This window comes from Arachis stenosperma, chromosome 10 (genome assembly GCF_014773155.1).
Source record: "Arachis stenosperma cultivar V10309 chromosome 10, arast.V10309.gnm1.PFL2, whole genome shotgun sequence".
NCBI classification, from domain to species: Eukaryota; Viridiplantae; Streptophyta; class Magnoliopsida; order Fabales; family Fabaceae; genus Arachis; species Arachis stenosperma.
Window position 1 is genome coordinate 35975232 of NC_080386.1, and position 22807 is coordinate 35998038.

A 22807-nucleotide genomic window follows, 5' to 3' on the forward strand; every position below is an offset into this window, starting at 1 on the left:
TGTAAATTCAATGGAATCTCTATGGTCTCAATGGGAGCCTCAGATTCCCATGGTTCCTCATTAGGGAACTCATTGGAGGCCAGTGGACATCCATTGAGGTCTTCCTCAGTGGCGTTCACTGCCTCTCCCTCCTCTCCAAATTTGGCCATGTTGATGGCCTTGCACTCTCCTTTTGGATTTTCTTCTGTATTGCTTGGAAGAGTACTAGGAGGGAGTTCAGTAATTTTCTTGCTCAGCTGACCCACTTGTGCCTCCAAATTTCTAATGGAGGATCTTGTTTCAGTCATGAAACTTTGAGTGGTTTTGATTAGATCAGAGACCATGGTTGCTAAGTCAGAGTGGTTCTGCTTAGAATTCTCTGTCTGTTGCTGAGAAGATGATGGAAAAGGCTTGCCATTGCTAAACCTGTTTCTTCCACCATTATTGTTGTTGAAACCTTGTTGAGGTCTCTGTTGATCCTTCCATGAGAGATTTGGATGATTTCTCCATGAAGGATTATAGGTGTTTCTATAGGGTTCTCCCATGTAATTCACCTCTTCCATTGAAGGGTTCTCAGGATCATAAGCTTCTTCTTCAGATGAAGCTTCCTTAGTACTGCCTGGTGCATTTTGCATTCCAGACAGACTTTGAGAAATCATATTGACTTGCTGGGTCAATATTTTATTCTGAGCCAATATGGCATTCAGAGTATCAATCTCAAGAACTCCTTTCTTATGATTTGTCCCATTGTTCACAGGATTCCTTTCAGAAGTGTACATGAATTGGTTATTTGCAACCATTTCAATTAGTTCTTGAGCTTCTGTAGGCGTCTTCTTCAGATGAAGAGATCCTCCAGCAGAGCTATCCAATGACATCTTGGATAGTTCAGACAGACCATCATAGAAAATACCTATGATGCTCCATTCAGAAAGCATGTCAGAGGGGCAATTTTTGATTAATTGTTTGTATCTTTCCCAAGCTTCATAGAGGGATTCTCCTTCCTTCTGTCTGAAGGTTTGGACTTCCACTCTAAGCTTACTCAATTTTTGAGGTGGAAAGAACTTTTCCAAGAAGGCATTGACTAGCTTTTCCCAAGAGTTCAGGCTTTCTTTAGGTTGTGAGTCCAACCATATCCTAGCTCTGTCTCTTACAGCAAAAGGGAATAGCATAAGTCTGTAGACCTCAGGGTCAACCCCATTAGTCTTGATAGTGTCACAGATTTGTAAGAACTCAGCTAAAAACTGATGAGGATCTCTTCCAATGGAAGTCTATGAAACTTGCAATTCTGTTGCATCAGAGAAACTAATTGAGGCTTAAGCTCAAAGTTGTTTGCTCCAATGGTAGGGATAGAGATGCTTCTCCCATAGAAGTCGGGAGTAGGTGCAGTAAAGTCACCCAGCACCTTCCTTGCGTTGTTGGCATTATTGTTGTTTTCGGCTGCCATGTCTTCTTCTTTGAAGATTTCTGTTAGATCCTCTATAGAGAGTTGTGCCTTAGCTTCTCTTAGCTTTCGCTTCAAGGTCCTTTTAGGTTCAGGGTCAGCCTCAACAAGAATGCTTTTGCCTTTGCTCCTGCTCATATGAAAGAGAAAAGAACAAGAAAATATGGAATCCTCTATGTCACAGTATAGAGATTCCATGAGGTGTCAGAGGAAAAGAAAAATGGAAGGAAGAAGTAGAAGAATTTGAACTTATCAAGAAAGATGGAGTTCGAATTGTGCATTAAGGAATAGTGTTAGTCCATAAATAGAAGGATGTGAGAAGAGGGGAAGAAATTTTCAAAAATTAAGTAAAAAGATTTTAAAAACATTTTGAAAAACTTTAATTGATTTTCGAAAACTAAGAGTGGAAAAGAAATCAAGTGATTTTTGAAAAAGATTTTGAAATAAGAAATTAAAAAGATATGATTGAAAACTATTTTGAAAAAGATGTGATCAAGAAGATATGATTGAAAAGTTATGGTTTTAAAAGGATGTGATTGAGAATATATGATTTGAAAACAATTTAAAAAGATTTGATTTTGAAAATTAATGACTTGGCTAACAAGAAAAGATATGATTCAAACATTAAACCTTTCTCAACAAAAAAGGCAACATACTTGAAATGTTGAATCAAATCATTAATTGATAGCAAGTATTTTTGAAAATGGAAATAAATTGATTTTGAAAACATATGATTGAAAAGATATTTTTGGTTTTTATGATTTTGTAATTTTTTTTGGATTTTTCGAAAATTAAGTAAAAAGGAAAGGTAAAAATATCAAAATTCTTAATGAGAATTCCAGGAATCATGCAATGTTAGTCTAAAGCTTCAGTCTAAAGAAATTAGACATGGCTAAACAAGCTTCAGCAGGACATTGCATTCAAGAGCTAAATTGATGAAAATCAATCAGCTTTGGTGATGATAAGAACATCACCTTGAAACACTAGAATTCATTCTTAAGAACTCTAAAGAAAAATACCTAATCTAAGCAACAAGATGAACCGTCAATTGTCCAAACTCAACAATCCCTGGCAAAGGCGCCAAAAACTTGGTGCACGAAATTGTGATCATCAATGGCGCCATCAACATGGTACGAACAATTGTAATCTCAACTCCTTATCACAACTTCGCACAACTAACCAGCAAGTGTACTGGGTCGTCCAAGTAATAAACCTTACGCGAGTAAGGGTCGATCCCACAGAGATTGTTGGTATGAAGCAAGCTATGGTCACCTTGTAAATCTTAGTCAGGCAAACTCAAATGGTTATGGAGGATATATAAATAAAGCATAAAGATAAAGATAGAGATACTTATGCAATTCATTGGTGAGAATTTTAGATAAGCGTATGGAGATGCTTTGTCCCTTCCGTCTCTCTGCTTTCCTACTGTCTTCATCCAATCCTTCTTGCTCCTTTCCATGGCAAGCTGTATGTAGGGTTTCACCGTTGTCAGTGGCTACCTCCCATCCTCTCAGTGAAAATGTTCAACGCACCCTGTCACGGCACGGCTAATCATCTGTCGGTTCTCAATCAGGTTGGAATAGAATCCAGTGATTCTTTTGCGTCTGTCACTAACGCCCAGCCTTCAGGAGTTTGAAGCTCATCACAGTCATTCAATCATTGAATCCTACTCAGAATACCACAGACAAGGTTTAGACCTTCCGGATTCTCTTGAATGCCACAATCAATTCTAGCTTATACCACGAAGATTCCGATTAAGGGATCCAAGAGATAAACATTCAAGCCTTGTTTGCTTGCAGAACAGAAATGGTTGTCAGGCACTCGTTCATAAGTGAGAATGATGATGAGTGTCACATAATCATCACATTCATCATGTTCTTGGGTGCAAATGAATGTCTTGGAGTAAGAACAAGCTGAATTGAATAGAAGAACAATAGTAATTGCATTAATACTCGAGGTACAGTAGAACTCCACACCTTAATCTATGGTGTGTAGAAACTCCACTGTTGAAAATACATAAGAACAAGGTCTAGGCATGGCCGTGAGGCCAGCCTCCCAATGATCTAAGATAGCATACGACTAAAGATAGCTACCAAGATGAAAATACAATAGCAAAAGGTCTTATTTATATAGAACTAGTAGCCTAAGGTTTACAAAGATGAGTAAATGACATAAAAATCCACTTCCGAGCCCACTTGGTGTGTGCTTGGGCTGAGCCTTGAAGCATTTTCGTGTAGAGACTTCACTTGGAGTTAAACGCCAGCTTTTATGCCAGTTTGGGCGTTTAACTCCCATTCTTGTGCCAGTTCCGGCGTTTAACGCCGGGCAGTTTTGAGCTGATTTGGAACGCCGATTTGGGCCATCAAATATTGGACAAAGTATGGATGATTATACATTGCTGGAAAGCCCAGGATGTCTACTTTACAACGCCGTTAAGAGCGCGCCAATTGGGTCTCTGTAGCTCCAGAAAATCCACTTCGAGGGCAGGGAGGTCAGAATCCAACAGCATCTGCAGTCCTTTTTAGTCTCTGAATCAGATTTTTGCTCAAGTCCCTCAATTTCAGCCAGAAAATATCTGAAATCACAAAAAAACACACAAACTCATAGTAAAGTCCAGAAAAGTGAATTTTAACTAAAAACTAATAAAAATATACTAAAAACTAACTAAAACATACTAAAAATATACTAAAAACAATGCCAAAAAGCGTATAAATTATCCGCTCATCAATCATCATCATGATTATCATCATCATCATCATCATCATCATTATTATTACTACTACTACTACTACTATACAAGAGCAATGATTAGGTAAAGACAAGAAAAACTTGTCCGACCCGCCAGTTGCTCACACCTCACATGTGACTTAAGTAAACATTACGTAGTCAATTGCTATTAAGATCATTGTTTTCTTCTAAGTGAAATCTGAGGGGAGACAAAAATTTATGAGATTGGTGACCACGCTAAGGTAGGTTGGTTGATATATCCTTTTCTTTTCTCTGAAACCAAGCCTAGATAGATGAGATCTTTGTAGTTCACATTAATTTCTTTACTGTTTTACACTGTTCTTTTCATGGTAGTTGCCATACTGGAAGATTCACTATTCTAGACTTTCCTAGCTTACATTCATGTTGGTCCTCATCAGTCATCACCTTTTGTTTTTTCTTTTTCCCTCCTTGCAATAATTATATCTTTGTTGGATAAGCTATTATAACATTTCAGAAGCACTTTTCTGGTTACCTGGCTTTTGAGAATTATGAAGGGGGTTGGCATGTTTAATAATAATAACTGTATTCTTGTTCCAAGCAAAAGCTAAAATGGAATATTTTGTTTTGTTGTTGATGACACTTTTTCCTTTTAAAAGTTATGCAATGATTCAATACTGTTTGTGAATTTGTCAATTTGGTAGTGTTTTCTCTGTTTTAGGGCACATATTGCCCCTTCTAGTTCCAGCATTCTAGTGGAGTTAAGAGTGCACTTCAAAACTCTACTCTCCTTTTTGTTTTATGACTCTCTTCTTTTAAGGTGACTGTGCTTTTGCTTGTAGCATTGAGCACTGCACTGGAAAGCAATGGAGAAGAATATAGTCTTGGGACATGTGAGCAGAAAGCATGGAACAATGCAAGGCCTCACAGTGTTTCGATCTTGGAATTTGGGGCAGTTGGAGATGGGAAAACTTTGAACACAGTTGCATTCCAAAATGCTATATTCTATCTCAAGTCATTCACTGATAAGGGTGGTGCTCAACTATATGTTCCTTCTGGCAAATGGCTGACTAGAAGTTTAAACCTTATTAGCCACCTCACTCTCTTCCTTGAAAGAGGAGCTACCATCATTGCATCTCAGGTACTTTTCTTTTCTTACTTGAATTTTAGTTCCTTTTTCTCAGCTTTTTATCATTTATAACTTTCTCACTATAACTACGGGAAAAAAGAACAGTATCTCCATTATCCATATATACATTCTGCTAAATTTAGTCAGGAGAAAGACCACACTGCAGTCCTTTTTACTTTATCCCAAATTATGTATTACTCGAATCAGATGTGATCCTAGCAACTTAACTATACCTGCATCAAATTCAGTGTGATTTCTTCGTTTTCTATCAGCACATTTGTACCAAACTTGACTCTATATGTTTACTCCCTTCGGTGTTATTAAACTGCTTCTACTTCTTTTTCACATTATTTTTTCACTTGTATATATACACACACACAAAAATACCCGGAATAGCAATTTATGATACTATGCAATTTGTACGACCCGCTGTACAGACAGTATGCATGGGATTAGCTGCTTCAATGGGATCTTTTCTTTTGGCAGGAGGAGAAATTACCAAACGTCTAGCATTCCCTCACGCTTGGCGCCAATGAGTCCACCCTTTCCGAGTGTGATTTCTATGTTATGTATGGCCGTGCCTAAGGGCATATCGGTTGAAGTGGATTCTTCTTTTTTTTTTGATCAATCAAAACCCCTTCCCAAACTAAACTCTATTTACTTGATAGTAATGGTCATATATGTGTTTTTACATGAATCTTTTATGAATTGCTGTTGAGTAGTATTTTATATGATGTTTCTAACTTAAAAATGATTGTGTAATGAGTTTAGAGGCATATAAATATTTATCTTTGGCTTGTGTGTTATGAACTGTCCAAATAAGCAGGGCACTGGCTGCAGCTGACAGTATAGAAATCATGAAGAAACTTCTGAAATTTATGTACGATGAAGAAAAAGCTCGAGGTCAGGAATTAACCCTGCAATTATAATTCATTTGAACCATCTTCATTGAGCATTTTTCTTTTTCTAAACATGTGCAAAACATGAATAATATAAGTTTACAGACTATAATATATTGAATTTACCCCCTACCCATTTACAATAAAACCATTACTGTCAATTGTCAAGAGGTGTGTGGTTCATGAAAAGTTTTTATATTCTTGGGAATCTTATACTGTAAGATCATTCTAATATAAGATTTTTGGTGTAAAATTCATAGGAATGTAAAAACATTCTTCTAACCACACGTTCTGTCAGTATTTCTCTGACAAAGTTTCAACAGAAATAAATTGCCAAAAAATACTAGAATTTTGGTAGTTCCCATGGCATATACTAGTTGAGCAACGTAGGTGGTAAAGAAATGACACTTGAGATTAAGCTTTATGTTATAATGCTAACTCTTAAGTAACTCTGGCACATGCCGTTAATTGATAATGACTTGTAAAGAGAATTTCTTTTATTAGTGGAGCAGAAGTTATTCTTTGAATGCATAATCAGATTTTATTTATTTTATATTCTAGGAGGATCAAGCTTTAGCTAAGGAGGCAGTTGAAACAATGGTTTTGGTCATTGATGAGGAAGGTGTGGAGTTACTCATATCAGAACTTGTGAAAGGTGTAAATGAGCCAAAGCTGCTTTGGTCTTCACACAAGAACAGTTTTCTTGTTCTTCAAATAACCAATTTTGACTTTTTTCTTTTATTGCAGCTTTGATGATGTGTATGTTGTATTTTTCAAATAATAAATTTTATTCTTTTGTTAACAAATATGATGAAAGTTTATGTACGTTGGTTTGGTTAATTTAAAATTATATAAAAAATTTTCATTCTTTAAATTATTCATTCAAACAATGATTTAAAATTATATATTAATTTTGCAATATTTAATTAGGAAGATTTATAAGCAAGTATAGCCATAAGTATTTTGATCTAACTTATAGTCATATTTTTGGCTATTGGCACGCTTTTTAAGCGTAGACATATCTTCTCGTAATCATCAACAGCCATGCTTGAAAAGCATAGCTATATATCCCTCTATCAGCGCGCTTAAAAAGCATAGCCATATCTTCCCCTATGATAAGCGGATATTTTATACGCTTTTTGGCATCATTTTCATATAGTTTTTAGCATGTTTTGTTTATTTTTTATTAAGTTTTTATAGGTTTTAGTGTTAAATTCACATTTTTGGATTCTACTATGAATTTTTGTATTTTTGTGTAATTTCAGGTAATTTCTGGCTGAAATTGCGAAGCTGGAGCAAAAGTCTGATTCAAAGACAGAGAAAGCACTGTAGATGCTGTTCGGATCTGACCTCCTTTTACTTGGAGGAGCTTTTCTGGAGCTACAAAAGTCGAAATGGAGCATTCTCAATGGCTATGGAAAGCTAACTTCCACAGCTTTCCAGCAATATATAGTAGTTTATACTTTACTTCGGATTATAAGGCACAAAACTGGCATCCAACGCCAGCTACCTGCCCCTTTCCAGGCGTCCAGCGCCCACAGAGCAGAGTCCAGCGTCCAAACACCCAGAAAGGACCCAATGTTCAATGTACTAGGAACCTCATAGCACGTAAATCTCATCAAAGCTCAACCCAAACACTCACTAAGTGGGCCCCATAATTGGATTTTAGCACTAGAAAGACTGTTTTACCCTTACTAGTCATTAGTTTAGTATTTAAAGTAGAAGATCACACTTTGTTAAGGATCTTTGATGAGCGGATAATTTGTACGCTTTTTGGCATTGTTTTTAGTATGTTTTTAGTATGATCTAGTTAGTTTTTAGTATATTTTTATTAGTTTTTAGTTAAAATTCACTTTTCTGGACTTTACTATAAGTTTGTGTGTTTTTCTGTGATTTCAGGTATTTTCTGGCTGAAATTGAGGGACCTGAGCAAAAATCTGATTCAGAGACCAAAAAGGACTGCAGATGCTGTTGGATTCTGACCTCCCTGCACTCGAAGTGGATTTTCTGGAGCTACAGAGACCTAATTGGCGCGCTCTCAACGGCGTGGGAAAGTAGACATCCTGGGCTTTCCAGCAATATATGATAGTCCATACTTTGCCCAAGATTTGATGGCCCAAACCGGCGTTCAAAGTCACCCTTAGAAATCCCAGCGTTAAACGCCGGAACTGGCACCTAAATGGGAGTTAAACGCCCAAACTGGCATAAAAGCTGGCGTTTAACTCCAGGAAGAGTCTCTACACGAAAATGCTTCATTGCTCAGCCCAAGCACACACCAAGTGGGCCCGGAAGTGGATTTTTATGTCTTTTACTCATCTCTGTACACCCTAGGCTATTAGTTTTCTATATATAGGACCTTCTACTATTGTATTTTTTATCTTAGTTCTTCTGGCTCCCTCTCTGGGGCCGAAACCAATGATCACTCTTGTTCTTATGTATTTTCAACGGTGGAGTTTCTACACACCATAGATTAAGGTGTGGAGCTCTGCTGTACCTCGAGTATTAATGCAATTACTATTGTTCTTCTATTCAATTCCGCTTGTTCTTTGTCCAAGATATTCATTTGCACCCAAGAACATGATGAATGTGATGATTATGTGACGCTCATCATCATTCTCACTCATGAACAAAGTGACTGACAACCACTCTTGTTCTACAAGCAAACGAGGCTCTAATGTTTATCTCTTGGATTCTTTAACCGGAATCTTCGTGGTATAGGCAAGAACTGATGGCGGCATTCAAGAGAATCCGGAAGGTCTAAACCTTGTCTGTGGTATTCTGAGTAGGATTCAATGATTGAATGACTGTGACGTGCTTCAAACTCCTAGCAGGCGGGGCGTTAGTGACAGACGCAAAAGAATCGATGGATTTTATTCCGGCCTGATCGAGAACCGACAGATGATTATCCATGCTGTGACAGAGCATAGGCGACGTAATCACTGAGAGGATGGGAGGTAGCCATTGACAACGGTGAAACCCTACATAAGCTTGCCATGGAAAGGAATAAGAAGGATTGGATGAAGACAGTAGGAAAGCAGAGAGACGGAAGGGAAGGCATCTTCATACGCTTATCTGAAGTTCCTACCAATGAATTACATAAGTATCTCTATCTTTATCTTTATTGTTTTATGCGTTCATCACCATATCCATTTGAGTTCGCCTGACTAAGATTTACAAGATGACCATAGCTTGCTTCATACTAACAATCTCTGTGGGATCGACCCTTACTCGCGTAAGGTTTATTACTTGGACGACCCAGTGCACTTGCTGGTTAGTTGTGCGAAGTTGTAGTGATCACAATTTCGCGCACCAAGTTTTTGGCACCGTTGCTGGGGATTGTTCGAGTATGGACAACTGACGGTTCATCTTGTTGCTTAGATTAGGTATTTTTCTTCAGAGTTCTTAAGAATGAATTCTAGTGTTTCAAGGTGATGTTCTTATCATCACCAAAGCTGATTGATTTTCATCAATTTAGCTTTTGAATGCAATGTCCTGCTGAAGCTTGGCTAGCCATGTCTAATTCCTTTAGACTAAAGCTTTAGACTAACATTGCATGATTTCTGGAATTCTCATTAAGAATTTTGATACCTTTATTTTCTTTTTCATATAATTTTCGAAAAAGCACAAAAAAATTTTCAAAACCATAAAAACCAAAAATATTTTAAGTTTCTTGTTTGAGTCTAGTGTTTCATTTTAAGTTTGGTGTCAATTGCATGTTTTTGCATTCATGCATGTGTCTTAAGGATCTTCAAGTAATTCTTGATGATTTTTTTTTGCTCTGATCTTTGAATTCTATTGACTTGAGTGTTTTGAGTGTCTCATATGCATTCTCATTAGTGTCAGCAGTATACAAACTGCTAAGTTTGGTGTCTTGCATGCATTGTTATTTAATTTTAGGGCATTTTTGATTATTCCTTATTATTAAAAATCCAAAAATATTTTTAATCTGTGTCTTCTCAAGTCAATAATACAGAGAATTGAAGATTCAGAACATACAGCAGAGGAATTGCACAGAAAAAGCTGGGCGTTCAAAACGCCCAGTGAAGAAGGACAGACTGGCGTTTAAACGCCAGCCAGGATACCTGGTTGGGCGTTTAACCCCCAAAAGGGTATAGTTTTGGGCGTTAAACGCCAGAATGTGCACCATTCTGGGCGTTTAACGCCAGGATGGCACAAGGGGGAGGATTTTGTTTTCAAATTAATTTTTTTTCAAGTTTTCAAAGTTTTTCAAAATCAAATCTTTTTCAAATCATATCTTTTCAATCAAATGTTTTCAAAATCAATTTCTTTCCTTTTTCAAAGATACTTGCTATCAATTAATGATTTGATTCAACATTTCAAGTATGTTGCCTTTTCTGTTGAGAAAGGTTTAATGTTTGAATCATATCTTTTCTTGATAGCCAAGTTATTAATTTTTAAAATCAAATCTTTTTTTTAAAAAATTGTTTTCAAATCATATCTTCTCAATCACATATTTTTTTTAAACCAATCATATCTTCTTAACCTCATCTTTTTCAAAATAGTTTTTCAATCAAATCTTTTTGACTTCTAATTTCAAAATCTTTTTCAAAAATCACTTGATTTCTTTTCCACTTTCATTTTCGAAAATCAAGTAGTGTTTTTCAAAAATATTTTCAAAATCCTTTACTTAATTTTCGAAAATTACTTCCCTTCTTCTCACATCCTTCTATTTATGGACTAACACTATTCCTTAATGTAAAATTCGAACTCATTCTTCTTTGATAAGTTCGAATTTTCTACTTCTGTCTTCTACTTTTCTTTTCCTCTGACACCTCAAGGAATCTCTATACTGTGACATAGAGGATTCCACATTTTCTTGTTCTCTTCTCTTTCATATGAGCAGGAACAAAGACAAAGGCATTCTTGTTGAAGCTGACCCTGAACCTGAAAGGACCTTGAAGCGAAAGCTAAGAGAAGCCAAAGCACAACTTTCTTTAGAAGACCTGAACGAATTCTTCAAAGAAGAAGAAGACATGGCAGCCGAAAACAACAACAATGCCAACAATGCAAGGAAGGTGCTGGGTGACTTTGCTGCACCTACTCCCGACTTCTATGGGAGAAGCATCTCTATCCCTGCCATTAGAGCAAACAACTTTGAGCTTAAGCCTCAACTAGTTTCTCTAATGCAACAGAATTGCAAGTTCCATGGACTTCCATTGGAAGATCCTCATCAATTTTTAGCTGAATTCTTGCAAATCTGTGACACAGTCAAGACTAATGGGGTTGACCCTGAGGTCTACAGACTGATGCTATTCCCTTTTGCTGTAAGAGACAGAGCTAGGACATGGTTGGACTCTCAACCTAAAGAAAGCCTGGACTCATGGGAAAAGCTAGTCAATGCCTTCTTGGCAAAGTTCTTTCCACCTCAAAAATTGAGTAAGCTTAGAGTGGAAATCCAAACCTTCAGACAGAAGGAAGGAGAATCCCTCTATGAAGCTTGGGAAAGATACAAACAATTAATCAGAAAGTGTCCCTCTGACATGCTTTCTAAATGGAGCATCATATGTATTTTCTATGATGGTCTCTCTGAACTGTCCAAGATGTCTTTGGATAGCTCTGCTGGAGGATCTCTTCATCTGAAGAAGACGCCTACAGAAGCTCAAGAGCTGATTGAAATGGTTGCAAATAACCAATTCATGTACACTTCTGAAAGGAATCCTGTGAACAATGGGACTAGTCAGAAGAAAGGTGTTCTTGAGATTGATACTCTGAATGCCATATTGGCTCAGAATAAAATATTGACTCAGCAAGTCAATTTGATTTCTCAAAGTCTGTCTGGAATGCAAAATGCACCAAGCAGTACTAAGGAAGCTTCATCTGAGGAAGAAGCTTATGATCCTGAGAACCCTTCAATAGAAGAGGTGAATTACATGGGAGAACCCTATGGAAACACCTATAATCCTTCATGGAGAAATCATCCAAATTTCTCATGGAAGGATCAACAGAGACCTCAACAAGGTTTCAACAATAATAATGGTGGAAGAAACAGGTTTAGCAATGGCAAGCCTTTTCCATCATCTTCTCAGCAACAGACAGAGAATTCTAAGCAGAACCCCTCTGACTTAGCAACTATGGTCTCTGATCTAATCAAAACCACTCAAAGTTTCATGACTGAAACAAGGTCCTCCATTAGGAACTTGGAGGCACAAGTGGGACAGCTGAGCAAGAAAGTTACTGAACTCCCTCCTAGTACTCTCCCAAGCAACACAGAAGAAAATCCAAAAGGAGAGTGCAAGGCCATCAACATGGCCGAATTTTGGGAGGAGGGAGAGGCAGTGAACGCCACTGAGGAAGACCTCAATGGGCGTGCACTGACCTCCAAGGAGTTCCCCAATGAGGAACCATGGGAATCTGAGGCTCAAAATGAGACCATAGAGATTCCACTGGACTTACTTCTGCCATTCATGAGCTCTGATGAGTATTCCTCCTCTGAAGAGGATGAGTATGTCACTGAAGAGCAAGTTGCTAAATACCTTGGAGCAATTATGAAGCTAAATGACAAGTTATTTGGAAATGAGACTTGGGAGAATGAACCTCCTTTGCTCACCAAAGAACTGGATGACTTGTCTAGGCAGAAATTACCTCAAAAGAGACAAGATCCTGGGAAGTTTTCAAAACCTTGTACCATAGGCACCATGACCTTCAAGAAGGCTCTGTGTGACTTAGGGTAAAGTGTAAACCTCATGCCTCTCTCTGTAATGGAGAAACTAGGGATCTTTGAGGTGCAAGCTGCAAGAATCTCATTAGAGATGGCAGACAACTCAAGAAAACAAGCTCATGGACTTGTAGAGGATGTTTTGGTGAAGATTGAAAACCATTACATCCCTGCTAATTTCATAGTCCTAGAGACTGGGAAGTGCATGGATGAAACCATCATCCTTGGCAGACCCTTTCTAGCCACAGCAAAGGCTGTGATTGATGTTGATAGAGGTGAACTGATCATTCAAGTGAATGAAGAATCCTTTGTGTTTAAGGCTCAAGGATATCCCTCTGTCACCATGGAGAGGAAGCATGAAGAGCTTCTCTCAAATCAGAGTCAAACAGAGCCCCCACAGTCAAACTCTAAGTTTGGTGTTGGGAGGCCACAACCAAACTCTAAGTTTGGTGTTGAACCCCCACATTCAAACTCTAAGTTTGGTGTTGGGAGGTTCCCACATTGCTCTGATCATTTGTGAGGCTCCATGAGAGCCATCTGTCAAGCTACTGACATTAAAGAAGCGCTTGTTGGGAGGCAACCCAATGTTATATTTTATCTATTTTCTTTTGTTATTTTATGTTTTTTGTAGGTTGATGATCATGAGAAGTCACAAAATCAATTGAAAAAGCAAAAACAGAATGAAAAACAGGAAGAAAAACAGCACACCCTGGAGGAAGAACTTACTGGCGTTTAAAACGCCAGTAAGGCTAGCAGATGGGCGTTTAACGCCCAGTCTGGCACCATTCTGGGCGTTTAACGCCAGAAAGGGGCACCAGACTGGCGTTAAACGCCAGGAAAGGGCAAGAACCTGGCGTTAAACGCCAGAAATGGGCACCAGCCCGGCGTTTAACGCCAGAATTGGCCCAAAACGTGATTTTGCATGCCATTTGGTGCAGGGATGACTTTTCCTTGACACCTCAGGATCTGTGGACCCCACAGGATCCCTACCAACCCCACCACTCTCTCTTCTCTTCACCCATTCACCAATCACCTCAACACCTCTTTCCCAAAAAACCCCTCACCTATCAAATCCCATCTTTTTCTTCACCACTCACCTCCATCCTTCATAAAACCCCACCTACCTCACCATTCAAATTCAAACCACTTCCCCACCCAAACCCACCCTTTTGGCCGAACCACAAAGCCATTCCCTTCTTCCTCATTTCTTCTTCTTCTACTCTCTTCTTTCTTATTTGCTCGAGGACGAGCAAACCTTTTAAGTTTGGTGTGGTAAAAGCATTGCTTTTCGTTTTTCCATAACCATTTATGGCATCCAAGGCCGGAGAAACCTCTAGAAAGAGGAAAGAGCTTCCACCTCCGAGTCATGGGAGATGGAGAGATTCATCTCAAGGATGCATCAAGACCACTTCTATGAAGTTGTGGCCATGAAGAAGGTGATCCATGAGGTCCCTTTCAAACTCAAAAAGGGTCAACTTTGATCAAAGGTTGGACCAAGTCCTCACAGACATTTGTGAAGAGGGCGTTCAATGAAAGAGAGATTCAAGAGGGAAGCCGGTTCAACTGAGAAGGCATGACCTCAAGCCCATCACTAAGAAAAGGATGGAGCAAACAAGAGATCCCACTCATCATGAAATCCCTGAGATACCTCAAGGGATGCACTTTCCTCCACAAAACTATTGGGAGCAAATCAACACCTCCCTAGGAGAACTGAGTTCCAACATGGGACAACTAAGGGCGGAGCACCAGGAACATTCCATCCTCCTCCATGAAATTAGAGAAGATCAAAGAATCATGAGAGAGGAGCAACAAAGACAAGGAAGAGATATTGAGGAGCTCAAGCACTCCATAGGATCTTCAAGAGGAAGAAAGAGCCGCCATCACTAAGATGGACCCGTTCTTTAATTTCCTTGTTCTTTACTTTCCTGTTTTTCGAAAATTAATGCTTATGTTTGTCCATGTTTGTGTCTTATGATCATTAGTGTCTTAGTGTCCATGCCTTAAAGTTATGAATGTCCTATGAATCCATCACCTCTCTTAAATGAAAACTGTTTTTATCACAAAAGAACAAGAAGTACAGGATTTCGAATTCATCTTTAAAACTAGCTTAATTAGCTTGATGTGGTGACAATACTTTTTGTTTTCTGAATGTATGCTTAAACAGTGCATATGTCTTTTGAATTTGTTGTTCATGAATGTTAAAATTGTTGGCTCTTGAAAGAATGATGAAAAAGGAGACATGTTACTGAGGATCTGAAAAATCATAAAAATGACTCTTGAAGCAAGAAAGAGCAGTGAATACAAAAAAAAAAAAGAAAAAAAAAGAGACGAAAAAAAAAGAGAAAGAAAAAAGAAAGAAATGAAGTTATGATCCAAGGCAAAAAGAGTGTGCTTAAGAACCCTGGACACCTCTAATTGGGGACTCTAGCAAAGCTGAGTCACAATCTGAAAAGGTTCACCCAATTATGTGTCTGTGGCATGTATGTATCCGGTGGTAATACTGGAAGACAGAGTGCTTTGGGCCACGGCCAAGACTCAATAAGTAGCTGTGTTCAAGAATCATCATAATTAACTAGGAGAATCAATAACACTATCTGGATTCTGAGTTCCTAAAGAAGCCAATCATTCTGAATTTCAAAGGATAAAGTGAGATGCCAAAACTGTTCGGAGGCAAAAAGCTACTAGTCCCGCTCATCTAATTTGGAGCTAAGTTTCATTGATAATTTGGAGTCTATAGTATATTCTCTTCTTTTTATCTTATTTGATTTTCAGTTGCTTGAGGACAAGCAACAATTTAAGTTTGGTGTTGTGATGAGCGGATAATTTGTACGCTTTTTGGCATTGTTTTTAGTATGTTTTTAGTATGATCTAGTTAGTTTTTAGTATATTTTTATTAGTTTTTAGTTAAAATTCACTTTTCTGGACTTTACTATGAGTTTGTGTGTTTTTCTGTGATTTCAGGTATTTTCTGGCTGAAATTGAGGGACCTGAGCAAAAATCTGATTCAGAGACCAAAAAGGACTGCAGATGCTGTTGGATTCTGACCTCCTTGCACTCGAAGTGAATTTTCTGGAGCTACAGAAACCCAATTGGCGCGCTCTCAACGGCGTTGGAAAGTAGACATCCTGGGCTTTCCAGCAATATATGATAGTCCATACTTTGCCCAAGATTTGATGGCCCAAACCGGCGTTCAAAGTCACCCTCAGAAATCCCAGCGTTAAACGCCGGAACTGGCACCTAAATGGGAGTTAAACGCCCAAACTGGCATAAAAGCTGGCGTTTAACTCCAGGAAGAGTCTCTACACGAAAATGCTTCATTGCTCAGCCCAAGCACACACCAAGTGGGTCCGGAAGTGGATTTTTATGTCATTTACTCATCTCTGTACACCCTAGGCTATTAGTTTTCTATATATAGGACCTTCTACTATTGTATTTTTTATCTTGGTTCTTCTGGTTCCCTCTCTGGGGCCGAAACCAATGATCACTCTTGTTCTTATGTATTTTCAACGGTGGAGTTTCTACACACCATAGATTAAGGTGTGGAGCTCTGCTGTACCTCGAGTATTAATGCAATTACTATTGTTCTTCTATTCAATTCCGCTTGTTCTTTGTCCAAGATATTCATTTGCACCCAAGAACATGATGAATGTGATGATTATGTGACGCTCATCATCATTCTCACTCATGAACAAAGTGACTGACAACCACTCTTGTTCTACAAGCAAACGAGGCTCTAATGTTTATCTCTTGGATTCTTTAACCGGAATCTTCGTGGTATAGGCAAGAACTGATGGCGGCATTCAAGAGAATCCGGAAGGTCTAAACCTTGTCTGTGGTATTCTGAGTAGGATTCAATGATTGAATGACTGTGACGTGCTTCAAACTCCTAGCAGGCGAGGCGTTAGTGACAGACGCAAAAGAATCGATGGATTTTATTCTGGCCTGACCGAGAACCGACAGATGATTATCCATGCTGTGACAGAGCATAGGCGACGTAATCACTGAGAGGATGGGAGGTAGCCATTGACAACGGTGAAACCCTACATAAGCTTGCCATGGAAAGGAATAAGAAGGATTGGATGAAGACAGTAGGAAAGCAAAGAGACGGAAGGGAAGGCATCTTCATACGCTTATCTGAAGTTCCTACCAATGAATTACATAAGTATCTCTATCTTTATCTTTATTGTTTTATGCGTTCATCACCATATCCATTTGAGTTCGCCTGACTAAGATTTACAAGATGACCATAGCTTGCTTCATACTAACAATCTCCGTGGGATCGACCCTTACTCGCGTAAGGTTTATTACTTGGACGACCCAGTGCACTTGCTGGTTAGTTGTGCGAAGTTGTAGTGATCACAATTTCGCGCACCAATCTTTCACCCATCATTCATCATATTATTGTTTTACACTTTGTATTTCCTTTCAGTATGAGTTTCTAAACCTCCTAGATTGAGGGGAGGAGCCCTGCTGAGTCCTATGAATTAATAAAAGTATTACTATTTCTCTTCGATCCGTGTGTGATTAATTCTAAGATGTATATTCATTCTTCAACATGGTGAATAGGATGATGAGTGACAATCATCTCTGTTCATCATACTAAGACAAACGTGCCTGACAAACATCCACGCCTACTTGGGTTCATGTGAATACTTCAGTGGAAAGCACGAACCACTAGCTTGATTATACATCTCTCAGACGTCTAATCCACGACTTCATTGGGGACTTCTCGAGACACTAGTTCAGCCAATTTTCGGAGAGATTAGGGTCTTTATGGTAGAGGCTAGAACTCAAATATGTAGCATTCTCTGATCTAGAAGATCCGACCTTGTTTGTGGTGTTTTGAGTAGGATCATTAAAGAGAATGGACTGTACGCGCTTCACCCTCAAGTAGAGATGGATCCACACTAACCCTAGGGTTCAGATTCGGAGGAGTATTGGTGGCTGCTCAAACTAGCGTTAATCACTTACAACCTGCCATTGAAGAGATCACTCACAAGCAAAGGAGACAGTAATGCCAGATTTAATTCAGAAAGACAACGCAACTCCAATCCTTAATCATATTCCTATTACTGATTTTAATCCTAATACAATTACATATTGAACAACCTTCTTGATTTCGCCTGACTAAGACCTGCAAGATAACCATAGCTTGCTTCAAACCACAATCCTCATGGGATCGACCCTGACTCACTCAGGTATTACTTGGACGACCCAGTGCACTTGCTGGTACAGCTGTACGAAGGTGTGGGGATTCGTGCACCAAGTTTTTGGCGCCGTTGCCAGGGATTGTTCGATTTTTGACAAACTGACGGATTGTCTTGCTCCCTAGATTGGGTAATTTATTTTATTTTGTTGAGTCTTTTATTCTTATTTTCTTCTTCTTTTTTTCGAAAATTATTAAAAGCTTTTTCAAAAATATTCTTATTTTCTTTGTTTAATCTTTGTTCTTAGTTTGAGTCTTTCCTGCTTTCTGTCCTTCAATTACAAATATTTTAAAACTTCTTCAAATACCTTTTTCAAACAGTTTATTTTCAAATATCCTTAGCTTTCTTTATTTGATCTTTATTTTTTATTTGAGTCTTTTGTTTTAGTTCTTGGTTAAATTTTCGTTCTCTTTGAGTCTTTCTTTCAAAAATATTTTCTTTGGTTAAATCTTGTGTCAAATTTCTAAGCTTAGTATCTTCTTGTTGTTTTTCTTTTAATTTTTCGAAAATTTGTGTTTAATTTTCTAAAAATTTTAAGTTTGGTGTCCTTTATATGTTCTTGTGTTCTTTGAGTTTCCTGAGTCTTGTTCTTGGTGTTCTTTCTAGTCTTCAAAGTGTTCTTGTGTTTTCTTGGTGTTTTGATCTTAAAATCTTTTAAGTTTGGTGTCCTTTGGTGTTTTTTCTTCAAAATTTCGAAAACTTTAGGCATTAGATCTAAAAATTTTAAGTTTTGTGTTTTTTACTTGTTTTTCTCTTTCCTCATTAAATTCAAAAATAAAAAAATATCTTTTCTATTTTTATTTTAACTTAATTTTCGAATATTTGATCATAAAAATTCAGATTTTAATTTCAAAATTTTTATCTTATCTTAACTTAGCTTTAAATTTCAAAAATCAAACCTTTTCAAAATAAAAAATCATATATTTTTCAAAATTCAAAAATCTTATCTTATCTTTTTCAAATTTCAAAATCCAAACTTTAAAATCATATCTTTTGTCAAGATCAAATTTCAAAATCTTATCTTTTTCAAATCTTTTTCAAATCTTTTTGTTTCTTATCTTATCTTTTCTAAACTCAAATTTTAAAATTAAATCTTTCTTAAATCTTTTTAATTTCTTTTCTTATCTTTTTAATTTCAAATTTTTAAAATTCAAATCTTTTCTTATCTTATCTCTTATCTTATTTTAAATTCAAATCTTTTCTTAATTAATTACCAATCTTCTCTCTCTTCTTTTTTTTTCAAAACTTTCTAACTAACTCTTTGCTCTCTCAATTTTCAAAAAATGTTTCTTCTTTTCTCTCTTCTATTTTCGAAAATTCACTAACTAATTTTCAATTCATTTTAAGTTATTAACTTAATTTTTGAAAATTAATTAATAAATAAAATAAAAACAAAGATATTTTAATTCTTATTCATCTTTTCTATTTCTAATTCTTCTCTTTTCTATTTATATTATTCGAACTCTTCTTGTCTCTCATCCTCCATCTTCACTTTTCTATCTTCTTCTTATTTCTCTCACATCTCACATCTCACTTTTCTATCTTCTTCTTATTTCCTCCATCTTCCTTTCTTTCTTTTCTTTTCTTGTTTATGACCAGGAACAGGGATAAAGAACCTCTCTTTGATCTTGATCCTGAACCTGAAAGGACTCTGAAGAAAAGCTTACAATAAGCTAGAGCACAACACTCCAGAAGAAACCTTTCAGAAAACATTGAACACGAATTAGGAGACATGGCTGAACCTGAAGGTGAAGCCAGAAAGGTTCTTGGTGACTTCACCATGCCTCCCTCCGACTTTTATGGTAGAAGCATCTCTGTACCTACCATTGGAGCTAACAATTTTGAGCTTAAGCCTCAGTTAGTCTCTCTTATTCAGTAGAACTGCAAGTTCCATGGACTTCCAATGGAAGATCCACATAAGTTCTTTGCTGAGTTTTTACAGATCTGTCATACTGTAAAGACTAATGGAGTAAATCCTTAAGTCTACAAGCTTATGCTCTTTCCCTTTGCTGTAAGAGACAGAGCTAAGATATGGTTGGATTTCCAACCAAAAGAGAGCTTAGACTCTTGGGAAAAGCTCGTTAATGCTTTTCTAGCTAAATTCTTTCCTCCTCAAAGGATGAGCAAGATTAGAGTGGAAGTTCAAACCTTCAAACAAAGAGAAGGTGAATCCCTCTATGAAGCTTGGAAAAGACACAAGCAATTGATCAAGAGATGTCCTCCTGACATGCTCTCAGAGTGGTCTATTATAGGCGTGTTCTATGATGGTCTGTTTGAGATGTCCCAAATTTCATTGGACAGATCTACAGATGAATCATTTCACTTGAAGAAAACACCTACAGAAGCAAGAGAACTCATTGAGATGGTTGAAAATAACCAATTCATGTATACTTCTGAAAGAAATCCTATAAACCATGAGACCTCTCAGGAGAAAGGAGTTCATGAAGTTGATATTCTGAATTCCATATTGGCTCAGAACAGGATCTTGACCTAACAGGTCAATATGATCTCCGAGCATTTGACTGGAATGCAAATTGCAGCTTGCAATAATTAGGAAGCTTCTTCTGAAATAGGAGCTTATGATCCTGATCAACCCACCATGGAGGAGGTGAATTCGTTGGGAGAACCCTATGGAAACACCTACAACCCTTCATGGAGGAACCATCCTAACCTTTCATGGAAGGATCAACTAAAACCTCAATAAGGTTTCAATAATAATTAAGGTGGAAAGAACCAGAATAGGTTCAATAACAGACCACCATTCCCATCTTCTCAAGGGAATATGGAAACCTCTAAGCAGAGCTGCTCTGACTTAGTTATTCTGGTTTCTAGTCTCTCTAAGACCACTCAAAGTTTCATTAATGAAACAAGGTCCTCCATTAGAAATTTAGAAGTGCAAGTTGGTCAACTGAGCAAGAGGATCCCTGAGATTCCTCCTGAAAGTCTTCCTAGTAACATTGAGGTGAATCCTAAAGAAGAGTGCAAAGCCATAACCATGGAGGTAGAGGCCGAATCAGAAGAAATTGGGAAGGCACTGAATGCCAGTGAGGAACCCCTCATTGGGCGTTCAACGCTCATCCTGCCAGTAAAGCTGGTGTTGAACTCCAGCTAGGGAGCACTGGCTGGGCGTTCAATGCCCAAATACACAGGCTTTCTGGCGCTGAACGCCAGTGAAGAACCCTTTAGTAGGCATTCAACGCCCAACCAGGTAGGCTTTCTGGCGTTGACCACCAGTGAGGAACCCTTCACTGGGCGTCCAACGCCCAAACATGCAGCCATTCTGGCGCTAAACGCCAGTGAGGAATCCCCCACTGGGCATCCAATGCCCATACACCCAGGGAAGCTAGCGTTGAACGCCAGCAAGGATACCCCTGTTGGGAATTCAACGCCCAACATACTAGAGAGATTGGCATTTAATGGCAATAAGGGTGGACAGTGATGCATGAGCATCTCCTCTATCTTTTCCTACTGAATTTGCATTTGAATTACTAAGTTTAATCAAGATTTAATATATTTTATCCACCATGAATGCTACTTTGAATTGTGTGTAATTCTGTTTATTTCAGGTAGCATTTTAGACGAATTTAACAGAGTTAGCGTGAAGAAACGAAGCCATAGTAGAATAAGGTCTTGAAGCCAAACTTGAGAAACCTCAAGTTTGGCGCCAAGGGTGAAGAGTGGAGAAAATATTTGCTGGCTGCTTAAAGCCAAACTTGAGAATACTCAAGTTTGGCCCCAAGCAAAGAGAATTAGGATTACACTCGGGCTCATCCATGCCAAACTTGAGGAAGCTCAAGTTTGGTGCCACCATCAAGCTCTCCAAGGAACACATGCTGCTAACTCCACGCCAAGCTTGAGGAAGCTCAAGTTTGGCGCCACCAAGGATACTCCAAAGGAAAGCTTGCGAACAACTCCACGCCGAACTTGAAGAAGTCCAAGTTTGGCGCAAACAAAAAATCTTGAGGAATGCTTCACGTACCATCCCACGCCAAACATGAAGATGTTCAAGTTTGGCGCCAACAATGAATAATCAAAGGGAAGCTCTCGGTCCACTCCATGCCAAACTTGGATTCTACCAAGTTTGGCACCACACACGACTCAAGGCAAATGGTCCCCACGCTTGCAAGGCTCGCACGGATTGTTACTTGATTATTGATTAAACTTTAATTTTTATTTTAAAATAGAAAAAGATATTATTTTAGTTTTAGGAAATATAATTTACATTAATTTAACCTGAACAACAGCTTGAAAACATATTCTCCTAAATTTCTAATTATCTGGACTTAACGGGATATGTGACATATAATCCTCTTATATTTGGGTAATTAGGATTTCTGTGGCATATAAACTAGAATTGAACTTAACCCTCTAATTGGAATCAAGTGACCAAGGAATTGGCGGTTGATGAAGGTTAGAAGAGACTAAAAAGGTTTAAGGAATTAGGATTTATTCACATATAGTTTGCCATGAATTGAATCTTGCATGATCAAAATAGTTGGTAAGAAAAGTTAATCTGGAAAATAAATATCTCTGAAGCCTTAACTACTTTCTCCATATATTTCACAACCCGTTTACTATTTGCTTTCTGATTTTCTGAATTTACTATTAAATGCTTTTGAACACTCAAAACACTCTTTTCTGTTTGTCTAACTAAGCCAATCACACAATCATTGTTGCTTGATCCATTAATCCTCGTGGGATTGACCCTCACTCACCTGAGGTAGTACTTGGTACGACACGGTGCACTTGCCGGGGATTGACTGTGATTGA

The 22807-nt window shown here is 38.0% G+C and overlaps 2 non-coding genes across 2 annotated transcripts; one reads left to right on the forward strand and one right to left on the reverse strand.

The window, feature by feature from the left end:
* Positions 1–908: 908 nt before the first annotated feature.
* On the forward strand, positions 909–1016 carry LOC130958696 (small nucleolar RNA R71). The gene has a single exon (XR_009077805.1). It is a non-coding gene; the product is annotated as a small nucleolar RNA R71 (small nucleolar RNA).
* Positions 1017–11553: 10537 nt separating this feature from the next.
* Positions 11554–11661, reverse strand: LOC130958836 (small nucleolar RNA R71). Its single transcript, XR_009077939.1, has one exon. It is a non-coding gene; the product is annotated as a small nucleolar RNA R71 (small nucleolar RNA).
* Positions 11662–22807: the final 11146 nt, after the last annotated feature.